The sequence below is a fragment of the Teleopsis dalmanni genome, chromosome 1 (genome assembly GCF_002237135.1).
Source record: "Teleopsis dalmanni isolate 2A chromosome 1, ASM223713v2, whole genome shotgun sequence".
NCBI classification, from domain to species: Eukaryota; Metazoa; Arthropoda; class Insecta; order Diptera; family Diopsidae; genus Teleopsis; species Teleopsis dalmanni.
The window spans coordinates 188,450,242-188,463,234 of record NC_051846.1 but is presented as its reverse complement, the minus strand read 5'-3'; positions in this window follow the sequence as shown (position 1 = coordinate 188,463,234).

The following is a 12,993-nucleotide window of genomic DNA, read 5'->3' as shown; positions in this document are numbered from 1 at the left end:
TTTCTACTATGTTACCTACTACCCGACTAGAATAAATTCTACGTCGGCGAGTTTCATAAGTAACCCTGGAGTTACCATCTAAACAGTTAGATGACTTAAAGATGGATCTTGAAAAAGAAATTGGTATTTACTCAAAATATATATGCAGATAAGGTAAACATACCGATTTCGTAACAGCTGCAGTTTCTTTTAGGCTGAGAGATAAGTAAACAAAAAAATAGCTAAGCTGATAGAAAATTATACAAGTAATAGTTGAAAATTAATCAATTATATATATTATATATACTGCATATATCAACTATATACTATATATATTGTATAACCAACTATGTATATATATATTATTATTATATATTATTAATTGAATATTAATAAGATGAATATCGAACATCACAAAGTCCTCCTTTGCTGTGTTTCGGAACATAGAAATATTGTACGGAAAAGGATGCCAGATAAGATGACCGGAAGAGGTTCTGAGATATATATCAGTGAGATAGATATTATTTTAGTGCATTTAATAATTCATTATCGTGAGAATTGCGGAGTTAGTGAGTTTGACAGAATCCAATAACTTAAAAACAATGGCCCTTAGATTTCAGTGAATCTGTAGTACTTTCATAAACTTATATACAATGTTTATATATATATATATGTTTATGTTTATAAATTTTTTTTTATATATACATATATATATATATATATAGGTATATATACTTTCGTGAATGCAAACATGTTTATTACAACAAAAATGACTATTTTTAATGGCTTCAATTTAAAGCAATGAAGTTATTTCAAACTATTAATTAAAATGCTGTTAATTAGAGATCTTAAAATTCTTTAACAAATAACTTAATTAAATCTTGGGTCTCACAAAAAATTAATTGTGCGAAGTTAATTTAGTTTTTAACTTTCTTAAATTGAACTAGCAAAACTTTTAATTAGTTTTGAATTTCAGTTCACCACATTATCAAATAGTTTAGAAAATCTGTAAATGACATTTTTGTAAATTAACGAAAGGAAAAGTTTTCCAAAGGTCAAATATTTAGTTTTGTACAATAAAAAAAACAACTCATATATATCAAATAAAATCATTATGATTGATAAATTAATTAACTAACAAAAATATTGAAATTTCCATTGTATAAGTGTTAAAATATAAATTTTTCATAGTATTTTTGTAAAAATAGTGAATCAATTGAAATCAATATTTGCCTAACGTAACCAGAGTCGACATTCCGAATCATTGACTGTAGCCCACAAAATTGGTTGCAAGCTGCAGTTGTCATTATTCACACAAATGCACAAATATTGCAAAAAAGATACTTTTTTATCTGAGCATATATCGAACATTTGCACTTAATTTACGTTAAAATGTGCACATACAAAAATAAAAGCAAGGGAAATAATAACAAATTTAAATGAAATTTTATGAGATATCAAAAAAAAAACATATATGTATTTGTATGTAGAGAAAATTTTTAATTGAATAAAAATATTTTAAATCTTATTTTCAAATAATTTTAAATTCATACAATAAAAACTAACATAAACAAATGTTGAAATAAATGTTTTACATAAATTTTGTGTACCTCTTCCGATTATTAAAATAATTTAGTAATTTTCTCTTAAAAGTTAATTATATTAAAAAATTAATTTAAAATAAAAGTTCAATTAATAAGTAAATCTAGTTAAATATAAATAATTTCTCAGAAATTTTATTAAATATGTTCATATTGTTATTTTTGCTTGGATTAGTTTGTGTTTATCTAACTGACCGTAAGCCACACACACCCATTGGTCTCAACCGGCAAGAGTTGGAACTACACTTCTATGCAGATGTATGATAAGCAATATTTATAATGTTAATATTTTTTGACAAACAGAAAAGTACTTAAAATGCAATATTTTATGTTAATTATACTTAATATTTTATATATTTTATTGATAAATTTTGAATGCTTAGAACTCTTATTAGTATAATGGTAGCTGTAGTTGATCCGCTTATAATTTATTCCAATTTAACATAAGTGGGTACTCCTCTCTGGGAATAGTGAGAAAAGATAGTATTTTGTAACTTCTGTCACGATAAGTATTCAACACTACCACACATCACAACAATAAAGACAATATTAAAAGATATTAAAACCTTAATATAATATAATTGTACTATTTCAACCCATTATGTTTTTGGTAGGAGTTAACATCACAAAATCATACTTTCATTTACTATCAAGAAAATCTTCTATCACGTGTTTTTACTTCTTGGACTAAATAGATATTTAAGACTTTACCAATTTCCATTGGTGTGTTTAGGACTGCAACAATTTTAATAATAAATTCATGGCTGTCGTTCTCGGTAGTATACTGACTTTCTCTCTCCCTTGATCCCCGTTCTTAATGTAGCTCATTGAATTTCAGCTGGCTGCTACCGCAGTCACATGTAGACTATTTTCATGCAGAGTTCCAAATGCTTTTTGTTGAGTGCTATTAGTCTGTAAGTAATAATCCTTTTCCTGCTGTACAGATAGTTTCGTCCAAATGGTAGCATGATCAGTAAATCTATTCTTACAAGATATATCCCCAAATCTTTGTCTTCGTATCATAAAAACATTAAGAACTATTAAAATAAAGTTAATATTAATTAGATGATATACATATGCAGTAGATCTACGAGACCACTGTTATACAACTATTAAGTTCTTAAAAAACTTCCGTCTAAGCTATCTAGAGTAGAAAGATTATCTTTTCGTGCAGCAAGATTCATTCCAGTCCAGTTAAAGTCAGTGTACAGACAAATGATATTTCCTTGTTACATATAAATTTGTCACTTTCCAGCTGCAAAGTTATTCTCTATGACGGCATCCATTTATTTTCATGTTATAATGGATGTTGTTGCCTATTTGTCTTGAGTTTTAATGCACTCATTTATTCGAGATCTTTGGTTGCAACACAGTCTATTTTCAATTAAGTCCTATCCGCTCATTCTTTTCCTTCCTTAATCCAAACAACATTACGTCTTTTTATCCTACCCTTACCCTAGCCTCACCCTACCCGTATTCTAACTTCACCCTTTCTTCATCTTACCTATACTCTACCTACACCCCCCCTTTACTCACCTTCATCCTTCCTTCACCTAACTTGTACTGAGCCTTGTATTTGATTTTTTATTTCCTTTCATGTTTTCTGCTACACAAAACTGAGATAGATCGATAGGTGTAAAAATGAGTCATTGCGGACACAGCTACAATAAAGAGACACGGGTGGAGGAAGACTGTTTGCAACGACCGTCTCCTTAAAAGATTATTATGTAGATAAAGATAAATATGGTACGTTATTTTATTTATTTTAGATTTAAGAACTCTAATTAAACCCACGTCCAGGGAATCGAACCAGTTAATTTTATAAACAACAATGGTCTTATATGTACATTTATTACTTATTCTAAATTATATTTTGAAAAATGATTTATCGAAGGGATTAAAGCTTTGTAGAGAATGCAAGGTTGAAACTACGTTGATAATTGGTAATTTTTCTTCCTTCTCCACTGACATGTAAACCTTTTAGTAATTTTAAAATATGGTAGGCTTTTAATTTATAGGTAGAAGGATAAAATATATATGAGCAGATATATTTAAAATAATTCGCCTTCCATTAAGTTTGGAAACCATATTTTCTCATTATACAAAAGTGCACTGTTTGCGCTGCTAAATTCCTTTTAAAATTACAAACATAAATTCAGATTTTATATTCATACTCTACACAGGGCCGCCTACAGAACGCCTTTCGAGGATTAATTCATGAAATTACGCCCCACATTTGCATAATACTTTTTATAATTCTTATAATTTCTCAAATAAACGCACCAAGAGTTTTCGAGTTTTCCGTAGTCATACACTTTCCTCCACAGTTGGCGGCTGGAACACAATGAACCGTGAGTGCAAATGTGTCAAAAGTTTTAGGTATTCTGTGTAATTGTGCACAGTGGAGAAGTCAAAAAGCATGTAATGTGTCAAGTGGCAACGCCGGAGGCAGTAATAAAACTAAAGTTTCGGCTTTGCACATGACACGAATTCTGCGAGAATACCAAATGAGTTCAAAGTGGAATGTTGGAATTAAGAAAATATTTTAGAGGAATTCTTTAAAAAATTAAATTCTTTTACAACTTAAAAAATATATTAAATGAAATTCTTTCTGAATTTATAGTTAGAAAACTGTTACTGATATTGCTAGGCATTTAAGGTAACAATAATGCATTTTGTGTCACCATTGTTGGAAGTTTAAATTACGAGCTAACAAGTATATGCCATAGCAATTATCATTAAAGTACAGTATCTATACGTACTTCTGTTACTGAAGACATTCGTGTCACGTAGCATCATGTTGTAGGTAAAATATGGTTGAGTAAAAACTATGTTTTTTTTTGCTGCATGAAAATTGGTATCAGCTAAATTGCAAGCAACATTTCTACTAAAGTTGCCAGCTTTACCTTTGGTATGTGTACATAGACACACACATTTTTTTGAAAAAAATATGTAGAAGCATTCGAACGTTGGCATACAATCTTGCAGGATATCGAGTTTCATGTGTCGTTAGATATAACGGCAGGTGAATCTAAGTTGGTGTATGGTGTTAATGTGAAGCTATATGGAAGCAAGCATGACTAGTAAGCTACTAAAGTGGCAGAGTTAAAATTTATCCACCCATTTATTTTTTCATATTTATGCTCCTCTTTGTGGGTGCCTTCAACTGTACTATACAAGGTCCAGTTTTTTGTTTGGAAGGTGGGAAGTGAGCATCATCAATAGCACAAACGGTAGCAATACCTTTTGTAAATAGTTACTTGTAGAACTAGGTGGAGAGTACGAAAGAGTTTGCGGATGAATGTGAAAGTGAAATGAAAGTGGCGTACACCCGTGGTATGCCAATAACGCAGTGCAAATGTCTATCGAGTGCATAGCAAAAAGTAAAAAAAATATGTGAACGATGTGATTTCATGTGCTGCATGTGTTCAAGTTAATGAAATGCAATTTTACATACAGCAACGTGATACGAAACTTACGTACAACAGTAAAGATACAATTTTCAGTTGATTTTAAATTCCAAATAGAGTCTTTATTTAAGAATAAAAGTTTGAGTTTAGTAGAATATTTTTCATTTTTTTTTTAAACGTGGAAATTTAACCATATTATATTGACTTTATATGTATAGTAAGTGCTAGAAATTATCTTAGTATTACTACGTTACATATAAGAGTTCAGTAACAATTTCAAACATGGAACTAAACTACACGTATAGGTGTATACGTGCACTTATTTCGGTAAAAAGCGTAGAGAGTTACACAAAATTAAATTTATTAATGCCGAATACAATAACAAATACTTTGATTATTTATTTTAATTACTTATTTTAACTATTTTTAGTTAAAACTGCTGCTTGCTACTCCTAATGATTTTTGTTATTCCTTGTTTGCTCTTTAATTTAATTTATACTTGAATTTCCAAGCTAAGCTTACTTCAGTGCATTTAATTGAATTTTACGTAGATGTTTTATTTTTTGGACCTCTTATTTAAAATTTATCTGAAAGTGCTAAAACAAGTCGAAACAAGTGAAATTGCAATATTAAAGTACGTAAAAAATGATTTTTTCAACATCGTACGAAACGCAAGAAACGTAAAAATAAGAAGAATATTTTTTAATTATTCGCCTGTGCATATCCCGGAAAGCGGGGGCTTTACTTAACTGCTGGGGATGTGCCGTTTAAAAGAAGAGCAAAAATAGCACCAAAGAAATTAATGTAGATAATAGTGAGGAAAATGCATGTAATTATCATATTATGTAGAAGGATGAGACTGTTTTAATGAAAAGAAATAGTAACTATAAAAGATTAAAAGTTGAAAATGTGTAAGAATTATTCACGCTTCACTATTTTTAATTTAACCATTTTCGTTTAATTTTTTTTAATTAAGAAAATTTTGTGTAGTTATAGTAAAGAAAGCATTAAATTGTTATTAACTATTTACAATAAATTATATTAAATTAATAAATCTTATATTATTATCAACACTTAATTTTTTTTTAGTATTAAATTTTCATACTTTTAGCACAACAGTGCGTATGAGTGATTTAACTATTATTGAATAATTAATATTTATAGGTATACTCTTATTTTTTTAATATTTGCATTTAGTTTTAAATGTTTAAATACAATAGTGCGTATGTGTAATTTTAAATTCACTCATTTTTTTAATGACTGTATGAATGAACATTTATAAAAAATGATATCAGTCGATACACATTTTGATTTAATTTTGATTAATATACTTTAAAGACTGCTAATGCCTTTGAAGGGAATGCAATATTTATGGTCAACTCCAGATCGTTAATGACTACAATTATTCAAAAGAAAAATGGAAAAGAGTTGCAAGAATGAGAGAGTACCTGCAACAGACTTATAAACTTTAAGAATTATTACACCAAGCCCAAGACAGTCTGCTCTCTAGTCGAGATTAGACTAGAAATTTCAATTTCTCCTAATATATTTTTAACAAAATATATTTTAATTGAAAAAATCGATCAATTTATATAGATGAAATGTCAAACGAATAATTTGTTAAATATGAAAAATATATTAAGAAAGATTTATAAAACACGAAACGAATTACATAGTTTAAAATATTATATATATATGTATATATATATATATATTTATATATCTTATCTTATCGGTAAGTTAATGATTCTAACTTACTATATCGTTGTACACGTTTAAATATAGTAATGAAGTTAGAAATTTTGTAAGCAGAATGCTTTGAAGTCCCTTATAACTATCAGATCAAAAAATTTGATGTTTAGTTCTACTCTACTAACTGCTGTACTCATATAAGCATCTATTGTACAAAATAGATTGATAATTCTATTGATTTTTCTACTCTATTTTTTTCTATTCCATGATTTTTAACGATTTATGCATTTCATTATTTACCACATAATATTGGGCTTTTAGAACTCAAAGCAATATTTTGGTAGGTCTAAAGATTTTTCTTAGTTGAATTTTCGCGATGTCTTAAATGCTATAGAGCCATAGAGAAGAGTTTTCCATAGCATTTGTTTACTGAGTTTTCCACTCCATTCTTGTGGAGTACTTATTTTAGAAATTCGATGTTTTAGCAAATGTTATGCAAACATAGAGCAGAGTTAATATTATCACGTGTTTGCTCAGTTTTCCATTTCGTAAGAGCCCTTATCTGAATCCAAAGGTTTTTGTGAAAGATTTTTTATATAAAAACGATATTCTACATCTATTTCTTTCTCTTTGCTTGATGAAATGCGACTTAGTGACTGAAACACTTTTACTCAATCGTGCCTGTGACCACGACTGACGGATGATGCAATCTAATAAGAGTTCCGTTGAATTCTAATAAAATATTATACAGATGATTTTATAGAAATATAGTTTGGAATCTAATAAGAGTTCCGTTGAATTCTAATAAAATATTATACAGATGATTTTATAGAAATATAGTTTGGAAACCAGCATATCTTTCTGAGGGAATAGTTTGCTATATTTCATGTTTTACTTATCATTATAAACTCAGAAAATACTCTGTCTTGTCACTTGCTTATTCAGTTCTTCATTCCATAAAAGCCTACATGCGTAGTTTATAATATCTCGTGGAAAATTTATTATAGAATGCTACTTAATTTTTTATGATTACAAAGATTACTTTATTGAAAGAATTAGCAAATTTTGTATCTATTTCAGAAAATATGCCTTACCATTTAAAGCTCTCATTTTTTACTAATATGATCCTTATATTTAGTGCAGAAATCAACACAATAAGTGAACAGTCGTATGTAGAAATAGTATAGAAATTAAGCTATGAAATTTAAATTATTTATGATCACAAGCAGATACATTTTTACATATATACATAATACCAAAAAAGAGAGAAATATTTATTTATATATATATTTCTATCAGTTGTGAAAACCACACAAAAATCTGAAATATTCTCAGCCACGGGAATGAAAAGCATTTATGAAATGTCAATATTTTGTTAATATTTGACAGTATTTTCTGTTTGCATTAGAATAAAATTATTTATCTATTAATTACTAGATTTTGAAATTCGTTTTAATGTTAATTGCGCGGAGCAAAAAGCGAAATTGAAAATTGACCGAGTGCTTTTTCAACTAAAACCTTCTGAGCATTTGTTTGAATATTTAAAATTTTAAATAAAATTTTCCAAATAAAATTTTCCAAATAAAATTTTCCAAATAAAATTGCACATTAAATCCAAAAAACCAAGTTGTGGTTAAAATAAATTCAATTTATTTACATTTCATTTGATGACAAAAGGCACAGCGAAATGCAACTGTTGCCAAAATCAGCGTCACACGCTGTTAAAATGGCTACAATTTCAGCAAAGCTGACCACAAATCCTTTCAGGAAATAAAAATAGCATAAAAACATTGATGAATTAAGTTAAAAATTTGTATAGCAGTGAGAAGGATAATAAAATATCTAAAATGTAAGAACGTTTTGCTTTCGGATATAATACGATTAAGCATTTTAAATTTCAAGAACGCCACAAATTAATTTTGTTTATAATTTTTAATTATAATTACTTTTATGAAACTTTGTTGTGGCTATAAATTCAATTTAATAACACAGTAGCTGTTCATGAATTTCTCCAGCAGTACTGTCTCATTCGGGGAGTATCCTTTAAGCATAAATTCCGCACTCTGCAATCACTTTTATAGTACTGACATTAAATCAACAAACTCCTTGCTTAAGGGTAATTTTGCTACGAAAGCAGTTTGGCTTAGCTTACTGACAGTAATTTCAACTACATTTACTCATAGCACGGATTTATAGAACACAAGGCCAACGAACATTAATTTTTTATCGTTTATCATTTTTATCTGCTTAGAATGTTGTTGGCAGGTGTTTTACGTTATCTCCAAAGCAGACTAACTTTTTTATTTTTATTAATTTTTTTTGCCGCTTGTGATTTTTTGTGAAATTTTTTATCCTATTCTCGGCTTAATTTTATAGCTCGAACTGTTACACACAACCAGTAGATCCTTAACTAGCTTGAGTCCTTTTGTGTAGTTTTTGTGTTGCCGTAAAATAGGCAATTGTTGCTGAACGTTAGCAGCATATGTTGCTGTTAATTCGTCTTCTTTAGTTTAGTCAGTGTCAGATTTTGTTTTTTTTTTAGAACATCTACTGCTTTTATTTTATTTCATTTTATTCTGAATTCATTTTCATTTTCTATTTCCTTTTTTATAACTATTTTTAGCTTCATGCTTTTTGTTTCTTTTCAATTTTCACTTTCATTCATGAGTAATGATGAGTTCTCTTACCTCTTGTCTTTGAGCTACTTTTCAAGTTTCAGTTTTAGCTCTTTTATCTAATGTCCTGGCACAGTTTCAACATTATTCATTCGTTTGGCAGGCAGGTTTATTTTTAAACCGAAATATTTCAGCCGTTGTTGACGTTGTTGTCGTTGCTGCTGTTGGCTTTCTTCTTCTTATTGTTGTGGAGCAGATATAGCTGTTGCTACTGCTACTACGACGACTTCTGCTGTTGATGTTGCTACTACTACTAGGACTTCTGCTGTTGCTGTTGGTATTGGTATTGCTATTGCTGATGTTGTTGTTGTTGTTGTTGTTGTTGATGTTGCTGTTGCCATTGCAATGCACTTTGCCTGTTAATTTGTCAAATTGTAATGAATTTTTGTGCTCGAATTCAATTTGTCAACTTAGCTGTAGGCAACGACAAATGCACTTAAAACTTGTCTTTAAAATTTCAAGTGACAGCAGAACACTTTTTGGTTTATTTTGTAGCTGAAGGATTTGCTCTTTGAAATTCACACAAGCGTGTAATTTTATACGAAATAAGTTTATTTAACAGACATTCAGGTATTGAGTTGATATCAAAATATATTAAAGTTTTAAATAACTAAAAACAATTTTTAATATAATAAAATATAAAAAATATTTAATAGAAACATTTCGAATAGTAGTAAATAGCAACAACAAATTTTTATTATTTTTTATTGATTAAATTTTTGTCCTATGATACAGCTGTTTTGCGTATTGTCAACTACCCATCATCAGTGGTCTTGGAATTATTTCTTATATTTAATTATTTTAAAAATATAAAATATAAAAAATATTTAATAGAATAGTAGTGAATAGTAGTGTAGTGAAACAACACTACAACAATGTAGCGCATTTCAATATAGTAGGGAAAGAGCACACAGATGAATTAGCTAGACTAAGGCGACTAGCACTCAATGGTTCAACAATTCGTTGTAACAGTATAGCATTGCAGAACTCGAACCATCAAATTAATTGTAAAAGATATCGTGCTGTTATTTCAGAGATATTAATATTTTTTTAAGCTTGTAGTAATTAATTTGCTTTTAATTAATAGATATTTCAAAGTAACTATTTCAAATAGTTAGTATGTTAATAGTATAGGAACTTCTTTAAAATTAGTTTTTATGTTTTTCTATTAATGAAATTTTTAGTAGTTCATTTAATTCATTGATTTTATTGCATTGTGGTAATTTTAATTAAAGTTCAAATTAAATTTGTTGTCAATATACGTTATTTTTGCAGCCAATATTTCACTTTATTGAAACTATTGTATTTAATAGTAAACTTTTGAACAAAATTTTGTTGTTGCTATTCACTACTATTCGAAACCTTTTCAAGAAATTTATAACGCACTGTTTGATTTAAATTTAAATCATTTTCTATTCTTACATAATAAAAATTGATTTCCCTCTCAATTTGAAATTTGTACTTCATAATGAAAAACAAATTCATCAAACAATACTTATCCTAGACAAATAAGAATCATAAAATATTCAATTTTCCACGAACTGTTTTTATACTGAAATGTAAAAGGGGAATTACATATAAATGCAATCCAAGCATTTTACTGTTTGGTGTGGAACGAGCGAAACTTCAAGTTTAGCACGTGTCAAATGCTGCAACTAAAACAGCAGCTGCAGCAGAAAACTAACTTATATTGGTAGTGTTGCTAACTCCATTTGCATTTGAATGCAATTGCAGTTGTCATTTACACCCTCCACGAACGCAAGACCGGAGAAGGAACCAGAAACTATTCAAAGTGAAGAAAGTTCTGAGACACTGCCAGAATATGGCATTTACATAAACAACAGTGAATCAAATTTGAAGAAAGTTTCATTTAAAATGCAATTTTTGTTAAACTTTTTTATTATTTACAATAAAAATTAAATGTTTAAGAGTTGAGTGTATAGTATTAAGTTTAGAGTATGTGTAGTAGTATATGTATTAAAATTTTACACAAACCAAAGTGTACGGAAATATATTTGCTCTGCTGTTTATTGTAAGGATTCTGCAGTACTAAAAATCGCATTAAACTGAAAATTTAATAAAAAAAAAAGTTTTTTATGACTGCTGCAGTTGATTTTCATGCAACCCTCGCTGTAATAAAATACATTAAGACTGAAAAGTTTTCGGAAATTCTCATTTAAAATTCGCGCGCTGTATATTTTTCGATATTTTAAGTTTATGTAGTTTGGCAGCACTGTCCTTAATTACTATGCCAAAAATGAGCTCGATCTGTCAGACAGTTCGTTTACGGCAGCTGTTGAAACCAGTTCACCTCAGTAGTGCGTTGCGAAATGTCTTCGACGGTCGTACGACCGTCCTGGAAGGCTTTGTACCACTCATAAACTTGAGTTTTCGATAAAACTGATTCCCCATAAGCCTTTTGTAGCATTCGCAACGATTCTGCACACGAAATTTCGTTCGAAACACAAAATTTGATGCAAACTCTTTGTTCAATATTTTTTTCCATTGTTTTTTTCGCAACGCCCTACTGAGGTGAACTGGTTTCAACAGCTGCCGTAAACGAACTGTCTGACAGATCGCGCTCATTTTTGGCATAGTAATTAAGGACAGTGCTGCCAAACTACATAAACTTAAAATATCGGAAAATATACAGCGCGCGAATTTTAAATGAGAATTTCCGAAAGCTTTTCAGTCTTAATGTATATAATAAAATATATTTACTTTTATTTATTTGTGCAAAACGTTGGAGTCAACATAAAAAATATAAAATAATTTTTCAATTAAAAATAAAATAAAATATTATAGTCTTGTCAAATTGAAGCAAATGCCATCACGTCCTTCAAACATAATTAAAAATTACAATTTATCTTTTTTCACTGTTTGTCTTTGTATCTTTTGTTGAAGAAAAAGTACTACTCAGCATGTAATTAACCAAATTTTTTAGTTGAAGCATAGGCAGGCACGTTTCACAGCAGATGTTGTTCATCCAACCAAGTTCATCAACATGAACGTTCTTCCAAATAATGCCAACAGCGGTAGCAGTAGCTGTAGCTGTAGAAGCAACAGAAACGGTACAAGTGAAAGCCTTGAATTTTGTTATTTTTCATTTTTTTTTTTGGCAAATGTATGTCTTCAAGTAAAGTAAATTTATTTACTTGCAGTTTTTGAAACTTAAGTCATAATGTGAAGTACGCGGAGGTTAAGTATATGTACGCGCTAAGTTGAGCTGTGTGCTACATAAATTAATTATACATGCCTCCATACTACGAAACAGCTCCCAAAGCAGATAATTGCTCCTTGTTATTTGTCAGAAAATGTGCGCTCAAGCAATAAAATAACAACGTTAAACTGCAAACTTTAATACTTTCACGTTAACTTATTTACGACTATTGAAAAAAACTGAATACTGAATACTGAATACTGAAAACTGAACACTGAACGCTGAACGCTGTTAGCTAAGGACTAAGGAGGAGTGAGCACTTAAGTGCAAACAGAAATTCAAATAGAGAAAAATCAAGTTGAGAGTACAAAAGAAGTCACGTGAAATGTTTGCTTAATACTTTAATGTTTTACTACTACATATAACATATATATATACACATATATATATATGTATAATTTGCGGTTTTCCTTTTT